The sequence below is a fragment of the Athene noctua genome, chromosome 28, assembly GCF_965140245.1.
Source record: "Athene noctua chromosome 28, bAthNoc1.hap1.1, whole genome shotgun sequence".
In the NCBI taxonomy this organism is placed as follows: Eukaryota; Metazoa; Chordata; class Aves; order Strigiformes; family Strigidae; genus Athene; species Athene noctua.
The window spans coordinates 3,695,516-3,711,956 of NC_134064.1; positions in this window are offsets into that span (position 1 = coordinate 3,695,516).

Genomic DNA, 16,441 nt, shown 5'->3' on the forward strand with positions numbered 1-16,441 from the left:
TTTCTTCTCGGGCTGGGTAAAGCTTGATAATCCAGATTTCACTTTGAGATTCATGAGCTCATCCTGCAATCCCAGCACTGCCGCAAACTCGCGGTGTGCCTCAAGTTTCCTAAATCACACACGCTACTTTTGCGCTTCCAGCTCAAAACACCTAAGAGGCTGCTCTGCTTAAATGGAAGGCCATTGAATTCCTACTGAAGTACAGCACAAAACGCAGAACTGTGGGAACCGAACACCTTCAAACAAACAGTCAGGCTCCCAGCGTTTGAGAGTGAGCACCAGAAACCCCTGCCTGGCCTGGATGACAGGCTACTTTGGACAAATGCAGATGGATCTCTACACCTCTGATAAAGATTGCACATGCAATTAAAATCAGTCTTAGAAACAACAACGATGTTTGAAAGAGCACTCAACACATAAATGAAATGCATTCTAAAGAACGGCAGCTCACCTCAATTTGAGAATATCTGGAACCAAGTATTTTGCTTAGTCCATATTGAGAGCAGTCCCAAAATCTAAAAGTGAACACACTGCAAGTTTGAAAACATTCACAATCAAGACAGGCTCTTTCTGGATCACTACAGCATTAAGGCCCTTCTCAGCACCCAGGTCCATGTTTCCCAGAGCTCAAGAACCAATTCACTCGATTCTGCAAATTTGTGGCCACGTTTAGTCAATACCGAATTCAGGATGAAAACTGGCATTTCTCTTTTATCATGTTTCTTTAAAAACATCCTTTTCAACCCTAAACAGAACTGTCCTGCAGGAAAATTTGCAAATAAAGTTAAAATTCACCCATTGCCTTCTGTACAATTACTTCAGAATTTGGCCCTCAGAGCAGAATGAGCATTGTCTCATGAACTTCTGTTGCTAAAAAAACCGGCAAAAAGACCTGCAATTAGCTCTGTAATATAAATTAATGAAGCTTTAGTACATACCTTATAATTAAAACAAAATCCATCTTAGAAGAGATTTAATATCATGATGCCAGAAGGATGGATCATAATTCTAACATTTCAGGTTTTTGTTTTGAACCGAGGTACAGACTATAATGACGTATAATAAATAATTAACATTAAATCACAGCCAGGGTCATTAGTAAGACATCTTGAGAATCACAGTCTTTGCTTGGGTGTTCACTTGCTTATTAATTCAGACAACACAAGCATTCACACGAGCATGAATTGTTAGTGCAAATTAGCAAGAGTGCATTTTGCTGATTCAAAGTTTATAAGCACATACTTATGTCCTTTTGATTTCACTGGAATTTAAGCATTTGTTCAGGTGCTCCGGGGAGGATAGTAACTGTATTATGTTAAATTTCTACACAACCACCAACAGCAGAAAGCTTTCATGAATGTTTCTCTATTCTGATCATGCTTTAATTACTAATTCTTACTCTACAGACAAACCCCTTCAGCTCAGACTAAAAAGCATCTCCAGGAAATGGGAGGGACATATAGGGACAAAGATCCACAGAAAAGCATTTCTGGTTGTATTTGTTAAAGGCCAACTACATACAGAGTGGTCGGTTCACAGCAGCATAAATCAGGAGCTGTAGAAGTTAGAACAACTTGAAAATCAAAATATAAAATATGACTGGCAGCCAATAAAAAAATACATATATTAATGTCAAATCACTGATCAAACAGCTAAGGCCTCAGAAAGGAACTCTTATCAGCAACTCATTTTGCATCTGCTTTAGTTTCCCAGTAATTTGACCCGTTAGACAGGACTAATGAATTACAACAATCCCGTTTAGAAATAAAGGGAGTAATTATCACCAAAATTATCACTGGATTTAGTAATAGCTAAGCCATCTGAGGTCACATGCAGGTTAACATCAGGGCATTATAATTCCCTACAGCATTCTCTTCTGTACTTCATTCTGTCTAGCTTGAAGTGTCTCAGCAAGAGTTTTCCATTGCCTTTTGGGAGAGCGTTTCACAGCCTAGCAGCCTTTGCTCCTAGAAGATGTTTGCTAATATTCACCCCGTGTTTCCCCATTCTTAATTTCACGTAATTGTCTCTAGGTATGTAGCCACTTAATTAACAACCATTATCAAATCAGTGCTGAGTCACATGGAAGTTCACGCTTAGCAGAAGGTCAGGCAGACCCTGATTCTGCAGCGAGTTTCAGGTAAACTCACCCAGGGCGAACTGCACGTGGCGCAAGTCCCGACCCATCTGATCTCTTCACCTTACATCAACACCAGCCCCACTCAAGCAGGTAGCCCTTAATGCCACCTGCAGTGTGCCAGCTGCCGTGCCAGGAAGCCTTCTGTGGAGATGCAGAACTTCCATTTGGGTTTTTTTTTCTGACAGTCAGGCTTTACTCAGCCCCAGTTCATTTTAACCAGGTCCCACCTGCAAAGCCCCAACAGCCAGTGGCCAGAGATTTTCAGCTAAAACCAAGACTGAAGCAAAGCTTTAAGCATTTCCAGTTCCTGCCTCACTATCCTAAACTTGAACACTGCAAAGACATACATTGTGCCTTACTTCACCAAGAGCAGTTCCAACAAAGTCACTGGTTTTTATTTTTGGAAAGGGCAAATATGCAATTAAAGTTTCTAGCAGTTCTGAGCATCCGTACTGTTGGGGGAATACTCAGAAGTGACATAAAACGTCACCCTCCCCTGCTCAGTCACTGGGCAGTTTATAAACGATAATAAAAAGCAGAAGAGGATGGTACATAACTTCCTATTCCCTTTGCCACTGCCAGCAATTTTCTAGAGAGCCATTTCCCAAACAAAACACTGTAAGAGTATTATCTAATGGTTCTGTAACGAAACGCCCCAAACTGCTCATCACCGAGCAAACTTATGCTCCCTACTTCTGGTAAAGAAACAGCTTGTGTCATCTCAAAAGCGTGAAGTTCATTGGATTAAAGCTCTGGTATTACAAGGGGAAGCCTCAACATTTTCTTTCAGAAATTACTAAGGCTTTTTTTCTTAACTTTAGCCTGGTGCAAGCAAACAAAAAAGCTAATTAGGCTTAGAAAGAATTTCATCTGCTCATTAAAGTAGTAGTTTGCAAGACAGGTTTAAAACCAGCTCTGAAGTTGATTTGTTTAGAGCTGATCTAAATTGCAATGATTGAAACCACAATTTGCAAAATATTAGTTTAATAGACTATTTAAGCACAATTTGTACAGGACTCATGCACCTGAATTTTGGCGGTTTTATTTGCAAGCATACAGGGAAAACAAGGCTTCTGGAAAAGAAGGAAAAAAAAAAAAGGTCTTAGAGGTAGATGGGAAGCACCTGTTTGGGGGGAGGAAAATAAGTACTTTTCAACTAGGAGGGCTTGTTTAGAAGGGTAAGAGGTGTCCCAGTATTTTGGAGTTAAAAATTAAGAAGAGAGGGATAACTTGAGATGTATAGAAAAATTACATTATTAAGTCTCCCACTACATTTTTCAAAAACTGTAGGTAGTTCTATGGCAGGATGAGTCCAACTAAAAACTAAGAGAACTATTATGAGAGGCCAACAATCCTATTGAAACTGAAACTGGAGCCATAGGTGATTCCCAAGACTTAGACTTCACCCTTCCTGTAACATAGTAGCTGCATTTAACAAAATACACAGTTCAGGATAAACTGGCACTTTGAATCTTCCACCTCAGGATAATTTGGAGAGAACTTGGAAGTCTAAAACCTAGTATCAGTAGGAAAAACAAGAAGAAACCAAATGAGGTCATCATAACCTAGGCACCATGAACACAAAGCAAGGGACTCAGAAAGTGTTTTTATTCTAACAAGAATGATTTAACACTGAACTACATCGCCAAAAAAAATCTGCGGTACATCCACTACCAGGCACTTTTAAGAGCAAATTAGATAACCCCCTACTGGGAATCATCTAAGTAGAGCTGCTCCCTGCCTAAGGGTAAGAAAGGCCTCAGTCCTTTCCAGCCCCAGTTTTCAGCATTCTACAGAGAAACCACATCCTTTGTCTTGAAAACACAGGTCCTTTGTGCCAGTGACCAAATCAAAGTACACCAAAACCACTAAATCCCTACTCAGAGAATACTTTAAAAGGCATCAAGATCTTCTCCACTTATTAATCTCTGGAAGGGGGAGAATTAACTTTTCTCAGTCTCTTTAAATACCTTGAAATCAATAAAAAAAAAACGTAACAGCAACGCCAACAATCACAACAAAAAATTATTTTGGGAAAGAGGGGGAAGAAACAACACTTGGGCATAGACTTAACTGATAACACGCTGCATCCCTAGGAAGCACAGAGGCACTCACAGGTGGGAAGAGCCTTCCTTGTCACCACCTTTATGAGGCACATTGCAGGAAGGGGAGGAGCTGAGATACAGAATTGTAAAGGGCCTTGACTAGTTCTTGTTTGAGGTTGGTTGGTTTGGTTTTGAAATCTCCAAACTCTCATGGTCTGTACACAGAAATGCTGCTTTTTGGGGAAAGGGTGTGGTGTTACCGAGGGAACAGAAGTGTTCATTTTTTTCCTTACTGATAAACCTACATAGGTGAGCTAAATAAGTGAAAGGCTCAGACACTTTTATGAAACAATTTTGCTTAACAAAAGCAGGAAGTTGAAAGCAAGCGTGTTAAAAACACTGCCGTCTATAGGATTTCCCTGTTATTTTTAATAGGGGTTTAGCATCTGCTAGGTTAGATTCTTACTAAGGCGAAGCATTTTTATCCATTAATTAAGTTAACAAGCTATTGTTCTTCAGTATCAGATGGAAGAATTACACCTGCGCACATTTATTTCGAAAGGGATACGTAAATATAAGTCTTAGCTTAAGCCCTGTAGTTATCTTGTGAGTATCACTGAAGCTATTGTTACTAAAACATACATATGGAGCCAACTAATCTAAAAAGAGCACAATCAGCTTTTTGGAATCATGTTTTTGTACTTTGAAGAAGCCTGTAATTTAACTAGCGCTCTGCAGTACGAAGTTCATTGCTAGCTCTGTGTGTAGGGTGGATGAACTTATCACATCGATGATCCGACTTCGCCAGGAGGAACGCTCCTTAAGAACCATGGATTGTGGGAAGTGATGATTACACACATCATTTGGAATAAAATGCCATTATAGTCTTTGAACTCAAGCATTCTTGCTCTTGATCCTAGGCTCTAGTCAAATCTTGGACTTTCAATCAGCTCGGTGTTGCTAATTTCTCGTGGTGTTTAAAGGGTGCGAACAGATTGATGTCCTAAACCCTGCAGTCACAGAAGGACATAAGAAATTCAGTGGGTACTTTTCAAGGAGTTTTTAGCTTTTGATTCCAGAGAGAAATGTGAAAATGTGACTTCTAAATTTAAAAAAAAAAAAAAAAAGAAAATGCAAAGACCCTAAAGATAATATTTCTTTAAAACTCTTTTGTTTCTTAAGCCATACTGTAAGCAGAAGTATTAGTAGTAACTTACTCTGATTAGTAACGCTATCGCTCTAGTATTGCTGGAGTCATGCATGCAAAAAATGACGTGTGCAGGTAACTGGCACGATTGGCTTTAGTCATTCATTAACTTACTTCTTGATGTATGAGTTTACCTTTCGGTTTCATTTTTCATTAACAAGAGTATAATATTGCTAGGGTATTTATTAAAAGTTCCAAACTTTATTTTAACAGGCACTATGCAGCTGAAACTGTTCTGAAACATTCTTTGCTTGCTTTGCTTTGCCGCACAGTTCTGGTAACAGGTTTTGTAAAGATCTGAAGGTAATGCCAGGAATGAACTGAGAGGGGAAGGAAGGGAGGCCGAAATAGCAGAATGAATTGTTCCATTCACATGGTTTTTCTGCTAGGGAATAAGTTAACTTTGTAAACAGGAGAGAGGTGCGGTTTGCAGATCGGACAGGAAATCCTTAGTTCTAATCCTTGCTGTGTTGTTGAGTCCCTCGGAGACGTTGAGTAAATGCTTTCTGTTTTCTATTTTCTGTTTCTATTCTGTTTTCTGTTTTTCTGGGTTTTTCGATTGGAAATAAATTGGGGATGATAGCACTTAACTAGCTCATAGGAGCAGCCTTTCAGTGAAAACATTTATAACAGGCTTTAAAAACAGCTCATGGCACACAGCTTGGCTACTTGTCTGAGGCTATTTCCTTACCCTGCTCTGAGAGCCAGGGACCTTTGGGGGCCCAAGTCACCAGTGCGCTTTGTTTTTCTCACCTGCAACAATGCAAAGCAGATGCTTTACCAGGGATATAAGGAAATGCAGCCTCACAGCCAGTCGCCATTGTCTGGTGTCATTTGTGGTCAGGCAGTCTGCTCTGCCGTGCTCCGTACACACCGTGGCTGCATTTAGCCCTGTTGTAAACAGATTTCTTAACTTTCTTTTTTTTTTTTTTTTTTCCCTGGGGTTGCAGGGAGCACACCTGCGAGTGAAGATGTGCGAGGAGAGTATGTTCCTTAAGAGGGCTCTTCTGTGTGTCAGGCCCTCATTAGAAGGCACACGCTCTGGTTTGTTGAGCAGCGTGGCAGCCCCTTGTGCCCTGAGACCCCGCGTACCAGAGGCAGCTGTCTGGCAAGCCGTTCAGCTGTGTCTGATGGGAAGGGTCCTGGAACCAGCAGATGATGGTGCTGGGCTGGGAATACTGAAGAAACATAGAGACTGGAGGCGTGACAGTCAGGGCAGAGATTCTGATTTTTTTAGTGCAGATTCTCTGTATCGATGTAAACAACCATGTAAGTGATGAATCAGACTGACAGTCTTACCCTACTTTAATCAGGAAGAACCTGCAATAACATGGTTTGCTAACAGCAGCATGGAAAGGTGAAAATCCAGGATCCTAAAAAGTATGCCTTCACCTCAGGTTTCTCACATTTTTCTGTAACTAGTGCTTGCAGCTGGAGTTTCAGAGTTGATGAGCGCACACAACTCATGCTAGTCCAGAGGAGCCCATGGAATGTTTCTAGAACCAAGAGACAATTTTCTTCCATCACATAATTAGAGAAGGAAAACTCATTAAACAGTTGTCTGTTATTTACCAAAGCTTGCTGGCTTTTCATGTAGCAGCAAGTATTTTGAGTTGTCAGAATCGCTGGTAACTGTTGCTGAAATAGAGAGAATAACTTTCTCAGTATTCTTATTTGTAACTACTTTTATTTAAAAACCCATTTAATCCTTGCCCTGAAAAGATTTGTAAACTAGATTCATAGAATGGTTTGGGTTGGAAGGGACCTTAAAGCCCATCCAGTCCCACCCCCCCTGCCCCGGGCAGGGCCACCTTCCACCAGCCCAGGTTGCCCCAAGCCCCGTCCAACCTGGCCTTGAACCCTTCCAGCTGCTCTGGGCAGCCTGTGCCAGGGTCTCACCCCCCTCACAGGGAACAATTTCTGCCTTAGGTCTAAAATATCTTCCTTATATCTAACTAGGCTTAGTTTGAAAACACCTCAATTTGATAATCTAAAGAAACTTTGTCCTGGTTTGCATATCATTTGTTCTGAACATGATACGCTATCCTGCATTTAGCCATGGAGTTTTACATGTGGAGAACTCTATTCTCTTCTACTGCTTAATTCTAAGAATTTATCTGACGGGTGGGAATCTCCCTAGTTAGTCCAAAGACATCTTCCAATATTTGCAGGCCGTTTTTCCCATGCTTCTCCATTCCTTCTTATGTATTTTCCACATCTTCTCCTACTTCACTTCCTCCCCATCCCCTTAAAAATCCAAACCATATCTTTGATCCGCAGAGAAGCAAGAACAGAACAAAAGTTGCAGCAGGCCCAGCCATTTTCTTTTCATTTGGTCTCCACTGTGCAAGTTACTTTCATGGATGCGCCAGTGCATGCAGATGACAAAGTAACTCTCGGGTGGTTTTCAAGATCAGAACTCTGATCACTAAATAACATGCTTGTGCTTTAGACAGAGTCATTCTCCGCTTGGCAAATGGGAAGCTAATTACAAGATACCAATGAAAGAAACAGTTATTTGGAATTAAACCTGCCAATATGTCTCCGTATTACTGCCACAGACAACTGCTGCCATCCAGGAGGAAAATGTATCCCTTTCTTCAAAGACCCCGGAACTGCAACGCGTTCAAGGTCTGCAGTAGGAGATACGGCTTAAAGTAGCTCTGTAGAGAGAACCCCTGAGAAATAGGGAAAGGGCAAGTTGTTTAACAGTGATACTTAATTGGCCTACCCTAGAGACTATTTAAAAATCCTAGACAACAGTAAACCCTGCATCACTCTGCTTATTGACCTTCCTCCTTTTCCCTTTCAGTGCCTTTATCTTCTTTGCACTTAGTTCACTACCTGGAATTGAACACATTTCCCTTTGAGGTTCCCTTTACATACTGGTTTTGACATGAGCCTGTTTTTTGCTTTCTCTGACAGTAAACAGAGAGATCTGGGTACTTCTATCCTAGGGAAAAAAAAAAAAAAAAAGATAGCATTTATTTTTTTAAACCAGAAGGTACTTTGTAAAAGACTCCAAGAGGGACAGAGGAATAGAAAAATAAACAACTCCTCTACTGATACTTGATTATCAATTCATCTAAACTACATGGACCCTGCTCTTGCGCAAACACAAGTATGCAGGAGAATACTAGAAGTTCCTGCTTCTAAATCATCAAATTGTCCATTTTTGTTATTGTTGTTCTATTTCTATTTTCTGTTGTTTGATTAAAACCAATGTACTCTCAAAAGGGTATTTTAAAGATAATGGAGAAATGCTTGTAGTCTCGGCTAATAGCTCGCCCTTCAAAAAAACCACATCAGTTCTAACACTCAGGTTTAGACTTAAAGCTGACCTTTCTTGGCATGCAAGCAGCTTAAATAGTAAGAAGGAGAAAAAAGTGAAAAATGGATTTCCACTCCTCCTCCCATAAGGCCCTGGTATTTTCTCTAGCTCCATCAGAACCACTGCCCGTTGTTTGGCTGTGGGTCACCCCAGCTGCACAAACACACGAGCTGTGCTCCATTCCCTCCTGGAGGTCAAGTCTCAGAGAGTGAAGATGCACAACCCCAAGACCTTTTGGCATTGGGGCACCTCAGCCATTTATGATCTATAATTAGACTCCCACCTTCTCATCATTCTGTCACCAAACACTGATTTCGGAGTCCTTGGAAGGGGGAGCTGGTGCCTTCTCTGACACAAGCAAAGACTGGGCACACAAACCTGAACTGTTCTTGATACAATCACTGCTGCAGTGTTCGTTTAAATGTGAACGTGCGATAATTTCAGAACTAGAAAAGTTACCGCTAACCTGGCACAAAAAGTAATAGTGATTTGAGTACATCGTGCCTTTTGCCCACTCTCACAGAAGTCAATATAAACAGATCTTCAGTAGTTTCAGTGACATTTAGATCAGGCTTTACGCACAGACCCTGCTGACAACTTTACAATCAGGTGTTGACAGGCGAGTAGGATGTTTTGCTAAGGACAAAGAGGGAAATCTTGGTCAGGATTCATAAATACATATACAGGTGGAAGTATTGCCATTTGTTTCAAGCAAAAACAATGGAGGTTTTAATACTTGCATGGCATATCTGTGTGAGAGTGAGCAGTGTAGTAAACAGGGACAGATAGACCCAAAAGACATCCAGGTAGCTTTGACACGTGCTGTCTGTGGAATTTAGAGCGTGGTCACATGAGGACACACAATCCAGTTGATACGTCTAACCAGTCACTGCGCTGAGGTGCAATAATTAGTCACATCGTATTTGCCTAGTGTGTTGCATGCAAAGTGAAATGAGTTCATGTGAGCCACTAGTGCAAGGTTTAATTATTAAAAAGTGGTTCAGGTTGACTCCTTTTACTTTGCTTAACAGTAGATTGAGAGCTTGAATGGAGCTAAAAGTATTATTCCTAGCATTAAGCCAGACCACTGGGTAAAGCTGCATTTCTGCAGTTTCATTGTTTCTCCTTTGTGTTTGCTGAAGTAGAAAGTAATCTTCTCCCATCCCCATTGCTTAAACCAAAATGAGGCTTACACATTCATGCTCTATGCCTGTCCACTTTCCTGTGGTAGCTTTTGACTCAGTGAACAGTTCTGATTAGGTTTTGTACTAATGGATGCTTCAAGGATATTCAGCTGCTTACAGCTCCAAGGGGATGTGGTACAGCTTGATGTTTCGCCTGCTCTGATGGAGGCTACGCAGTGAGTTTGGCCCTTATTAAACTCCAGAGAATCCACGCTGGAAAAGTGGTGTTAAAATATTTCATCTGTGGGAAAGACCTTAATCAAAGTTTGCATCCTACTAGGCAGTGGAGAATCCAACTGCAAGGCCTATATGTCTTGGAGATGAGACTTTCCAAGTTCTCTGCTTACAAAGCTGCTTGTTTCTGGTTTTGCTGTGTTGAGCCTCCTCTACTTGCCTCCTGTTGGTGACATTGAACCCAAGGCTGAATAGCCCCAAGGCAGAGAACCGCAAGGTTAGAATAAGTCAGTTTGTCACATTCCATGTTTTATCATAATAGCAGAAGGTTGTAAGAAAATGGAAGGCAAATGAGAGATACTCTGAAAATACAGAGCTGTTCTCTAGGCGAGCCTGAGCCACAAAAGAGTGCACATAAATAATCAGTGCCAGAAAATTACCCTCAGTCCCAAAATAAACAAGTTTTCTGGTTTGAGAGAAACTTCACCTTTCCAAAACTTGGTTACAGTTCAAACTGGACAGCAGCTAGAAATATTTCCCACAACCTGGAAGTTCCCTGGACTCTGCAGGGGCTCTGCGAAATCACCAAGCTTACCAGCCATGTTTCCAACAGCAGGCAAGAAATTACCAAGAACATCAATTCACTGAGCAGCTACAGGGGGTTCCATGATAGCCGACTTCCCGCAAAAGTGCCAGGATAACTATCTTGCTGCTAAACACCATAAGCCTTCATGATCCGTGTCTTTAAACCAAGCCCAGCTGGCTTCTGTGCCAAAGGGATCAGACACTTCTTCCTCCACAGACTTTGCAGAAACAAAACTCTGCTTCTTCTGATCAGTCCAGATTCAGCAGAAGGGAGGCTGTGATTGCATCCCTGTTTCTGACAGTAGCAAAGTTCAGTGCTCTGGTTCACAAGGCAGTTCTGCCGTTACCTGGACACACAGAGAAGGAAGGCGACAGGAACAATAAATCGGACAAAGAATGAAGGCTGATGGAGCTGCAGCCTGCACTGCTTCAAATGGAACATTTGAGTCTCAGCAAAACGGCGTTTGGTTTCTCAGAGTATGTTTGAGCAGTTCTTATCAATATTGTGAACACAATAGCGAGTTTATTCAAACACATTGATGGCAATTGTACTGTACCATACCTGGAGACAAAGCTAATGATAACATTTTATGTAAAGAAAGGATGTAATCTCCATGAAATGATCTAAGATAAGAATGCAAGGTACAATGTTTTAATTTGATTTTTCCTAGTAGATGTTTCCCACAAGAGACTCAATATAAGTTCTTGTTCAGCTTGATTCTGTCCAAGATTTTGAACTTGGTCTGTCACATTGCAAACCAGTGCCCTAATTACATTTCTTGTTGGCCGTCATCAGTAAAGGCTGAGTCTCTTTCTTTCCTTCTCTGTACTTTGCCAAACAACAACAAAAGGGTTTTGAAAGGCCTTCGTTTTTCACTACACTGTAAAAATGTGCATTTCAAACCTTGGAAAACTTTCCTTTCCACACAGCAGAAGAATAAAATTTAAAAGTCTTCTTTGCCTACTATCACCCGACACTATGGAGACAGGCAGACTCTTTAGGGATCCTCAGTAGAATGATGACACAATAAAGTTGTTGCAGTCAGAACTTTGTTTTACCTGGACCCTCTACAAATCAGGTCATTTTAAAAAGCTAACATCTCATACCCTCTGCATACCAGGCTATTTTAACCATGACTTCACTTTAAAGTCCACATAAAAACCCAACTCTATGCTCGGAGGACACAGCCAGCCCAAAGGATCACAGCCCTCCCACCCACCTGCAACACCAACCACAGCCTCACCTGGAGTTTTTATGGGCACTGTGCACGTGATGGCACGTGATGGCACGTGTCCCTGTTCTGCCCCGTCGGTCGCTGGCCCGGGCCCCCCTGGGAGGAGAAGGTGTGGGCAGGGGAGCTGCTCCCTGGTGGTTAATGGCCTCACAAGGTGGCCCACGGGGGGCTGGTGGCAGGGGCACGGCCACAGGCCACGTATGAGACTGAAGCCCAAATACCGCTCATGGCTCGGCAAAGGTCGTGGAGCAGGTCAGTGACAGCGCTAGAAAGCGAAGCCTTCTGAGTTTCCCACCTGGTGTCCTACCTACAGAGCAGAAGAGGGAGTTTTGCAGATGTTCTGAGTGGGTTAGTAGCCAGGAGCTCAGACCGAGGTCAGCTGAGCTGCAAGGTGCTGCGTGTTTTGTGAAATCCTTCGATCTGACTTCAGCTGCAGGTTTTGAGCACTTGAAAATCTACCTGTGGTTACACGAATCACTCTGGTAATTTATGGAAGAGGCAAGAAGAGACCACAAATTGTGTCTTCCTTTCCTCTTTCCTTTGCACTCTTGTCTCTCTGCTCTTTTGCTCAAAATGTCCCTTTTATTTCTTAAGTCATCTACATACCCGTTTTCCTTTTCCTGTTCTCTCATTTTTTGGCCATGTTTTTGCTCAGTGTTCCTCTCCTTGTATTAGATGGAACACTGCATAAGGAGGCAATTGTTTGCTTAAAACACTACATCTCTATTGTCCTTTTAGAACAGCAGTGAGTATGAGACAACTGGACTTTGGATCTGCCACAAGAAACTAGAACAGCCATCACAAAAAATGAAGCTGCAGTGTTAATCTGCAGAGGTGTTTTTTTTGCAGCAGCAGCTTGAAATAGATTCCTTCTCTGCTTGCTGTTTCTTCTGGTTTCTCTGTGTAGTGCCAGCATCAGCATAACTGTTGCAAGCAGCCTGGGTGTAGCACTAGTTTCATCCAATGTTGCCAAATTTATAGTTCCACAGAGCCTGGCCGCGCTCCTTCCCTCCCGAGTTGTAGGAAGCCGCTGATCTCAGTGTCATGTTTGCCATCTACACAGCATGGATTATGTGATGCAGAATGCTCTAAATAACATGGGACTCCTGTGGAATAAGTACCTTGCTTTTGTCGTGACTGATGGGTGTTTTATTTACCAGGAAAGCCCTGTCAACCGTGAGTGAATTCTGAAATATATTAATTCTGGATGCATCACCAAATTCCTCGGTAAATGATGTGACATTGGTCTTGAGGGGGAGGCTGGGGAAGCAATAAACAGTGAATTGGAAAATACCATCCACAGGGCCCAACTTGACAGCCATAAATTTGCGTGAACCAGAATGATGTTTATCCAGTGTTACTCCCTGCATTTAGAAATGTGGTTTTGGCCATGAGACAATTCAAACCGAGATCTCCATGAGAAGCATTCCAACCTGCCTAGGACTTCTGTTGACAGCAGTAATAAACCATCAAACCTTTGTTTTCCCAGTGTCTGATGTTTCTAGGACTCCTAAAGAGGGTACAGCTATGCGCACTGTTAAATGTTGTTGTTGTTTCTCATTTTGTTCTGATACACATCAACAACAAAAAAATAAATCCAGGCAAATGTTTCCACTTGCATCTTGTCAAAAATCATTCCAGAGTTGAATGTGAAGGTAAAAAAAGTTAACTGATCTTGGAAACAAGTTTTATTCCCTAGTGATCTGCAATCCAAATGATTATATAACGTTTTTTAAGCTGAAACTGTCTTTTTTTTGCTTTGCAAGTTGTATCGATTGTAGCATCTGCTTCACGTAGCACTGAAATGAAGCCATTTCTGGGGTAGATTTTGAAATCTGTTTCGTGAAAAAGATTACAGCACAGACCAAAAAAGGACCAATCCTATAGTTTGGGGTTTTTTTAATAAAAATCAAGGGTAAATTCTTAATTAGAAGACTGACAAGGAACTTAAGGGATCTGGATTTTGTTCGCTGTTCTGTTTCACATTTGTTGCCTGAGCTAAGCAAATCATCTAATTTCTTCCTTCCTTTTTTTTTTTTTTTTTCTAAAAGCAGGAACAATAATGGCTTCTTTAGCTAGGTTCATGCATTTGGGTTCTCGTACTGTACCTAACGTTAAGGAGCCTGACTTCTTTGTGCTACACAGATGAATGACTCTGTAATGGCTATTTACTAAGTAAGACCTGAAATTGTTTTGGATCTATGTATAAAATGTATGCTGGCTAAGATTTTACGTGATGCCAGAAAAATTATAAAAGGGAAGAAACCAAAAACGTCATAGAAAGCTATCTGGGAAATTCAAGGTAGGGAGTAATTACCCTTCATGGAATTTGGCCAAGAGCAAAGAAAATAACTCTTTGAACATTGCTTGCAGGTAATGCAAGTGCTTCAGAAATGCTTAACTTGTGGAGGAAAACAAAGTCATTGTCACTTTAAATGTGTACAAGTAACCAGGATCTTGTTTTTTAATTCCCCTCTGAGAAGGTGTAGAATTTCGAGGGATGTGCCAAGCGTGAGGACATGATGCTGGATGGCTCCAAGCAGAATGGACACTTGCTGGGTTATTTTTGAACACATGAGGACTTTAGTCAATGACGCTAGTGTTGCAGCTGTAACAAAGAGAGGCTTCTGTTTTGTTGTGGAGATAAAACTTGAGTGGATGCATGGAGGAGGGGAGGCAAAGAAGAGGAAGACTGGACGGCATGACCCATATCACATTTTGCTAACAGCGTTAATTCATTGTTTAATTAAATAGTTAATTAAGTTCAGTATGTGGACTAGATAGAACAACTAATTGTGGGCTCATTGCCTTTTTCAATTTGTTTTAAGAAAACAAAAATCGATTCATCATTATTCCCTGAATTTTGCTTACCTCACAGAGCACTGATCTAATCGATGTGACAGATAGTAGCTGCCCTTTGTAGTATTAATGGGTCATGGTAGAAGAGATTCCCATGCTTTAGGGAGAATATTTAGAAAAGACTGGGAAAATGTACAAAAATAGCAATGGCAATTTGTTTCAGGTCAGTTTTTAAACGAGGGAATTTCAGTGTAATAGTTGAAGCGGGAAGAAGACTAGGGAAAAGAACTTAACTGTAAGGAAGATGTTGGAGAGTCATGAAAACAAAGCAGAAAAATAAGATTTTTTTTTTTTTTAATTTTTAGGAATATCTAAAGGAAAAATGCAAATGTGCCCTTATTTTTAGTGGGAATGTGGGCTGCTTGTTAAAACGCTATGAGACAGGAGGGAAGCCTAGAGAAGTTACAACTAACTTTCAGACCTGTATAGTAAAAATATAAAATATTCACTGTCAAAAAGAGAAATTGTGCGGCCTCCAGTTAACGTTAAATTTTTGTTCAGTTGTGATTTTTTTGAGGTAGAGGCTTGAAAAAATTTCTCAAAATGCTTCAAATGAAAACTGAAGTAGAAACACTGTCTTTCTTCTTTGAAATTTGTTTTGGGTCCCCCCAAAAAGAAATCCTAGGCAAGCTTGGTCAAGTCTCTCCCATTTACATGTTAGCAAAGGTATGTGGCATTTCAGTTAATACTATCATCCAGGAATACTTCCAAGTTCTTCAGAACAACTCAGGGTATTTGTCCTTGATGTACGTAAGGTTAACATTTGGTGTGAGGACAGAGTGTTAGCTATATCAGGATGACAAGGAGGTTTGAGATGGGAGTTCACAAGTTCTGGATAATTTCTATTCTAAGTCTCAGTTGTCAAACGATGAGCCAGCAGGGCTTGTAGAACAGGGAATATCTTCTCTTCAGCCTTCTCTAAAAGTATTGGTTTATGCTTTGCAATTTTGTCCTTATTTTTTTTTAGGATGAAATCAGCCAGGAGAGGGAAGCAAAAGCATAACCAGATGAAGCAGAAGTGAAACAGCAGCAGTGAGGTAACAGGCAGCTTCCTTTGGGACATTTTTTTTACAGTATCCTAAAATCAAGATGTGAAAGGGTAAGCAGGAATCCTGAATCACATGCACATATGAAGCTGATTAAGCAGAGGCCTCGGTATCTGAGGAAAAGCAGCATGTAGAGTCTTCTGCTACTGCTGTGCGGGTTGCAGTGGGACACTGGCTTTGCAGTTAGAAGTTATATTGTAAGTGTGCCTGTGCTGGGGAGTAACCCGTCTAGTTCTCCTCTCCACCCATAGCCAACCATAGCACTGAAGATATGTGAATGCCAGCACAACCAGTTCAAGTCTCACAATGAAAACTAAATTGTACCAGCTTAAAATGTGTTTTGTGATACTTGAATTGCATTGGTGTTGGAGCTGTTGCTCCCCTGATTAGTGGTGAAGGAAAAAATACCATGCCAAAAAGCAGAAATGTTCGATTAAGGGTGCCTGGTGAGAGCAGCTCTACAGATAACACAATACAAAGACAATCCTAGCCTTGGCAGGGTCAGGTTCATTACTGACAGGATGCTTTCTGAGTGGGCTGGGCTCTGTAGCTCCAGAACCTGGTTTACTCATAACCTGAAAAAGGTACACATATGCAAGGTCTTTGAAGAAGACAGAGCACGTATTTCCAAAGCT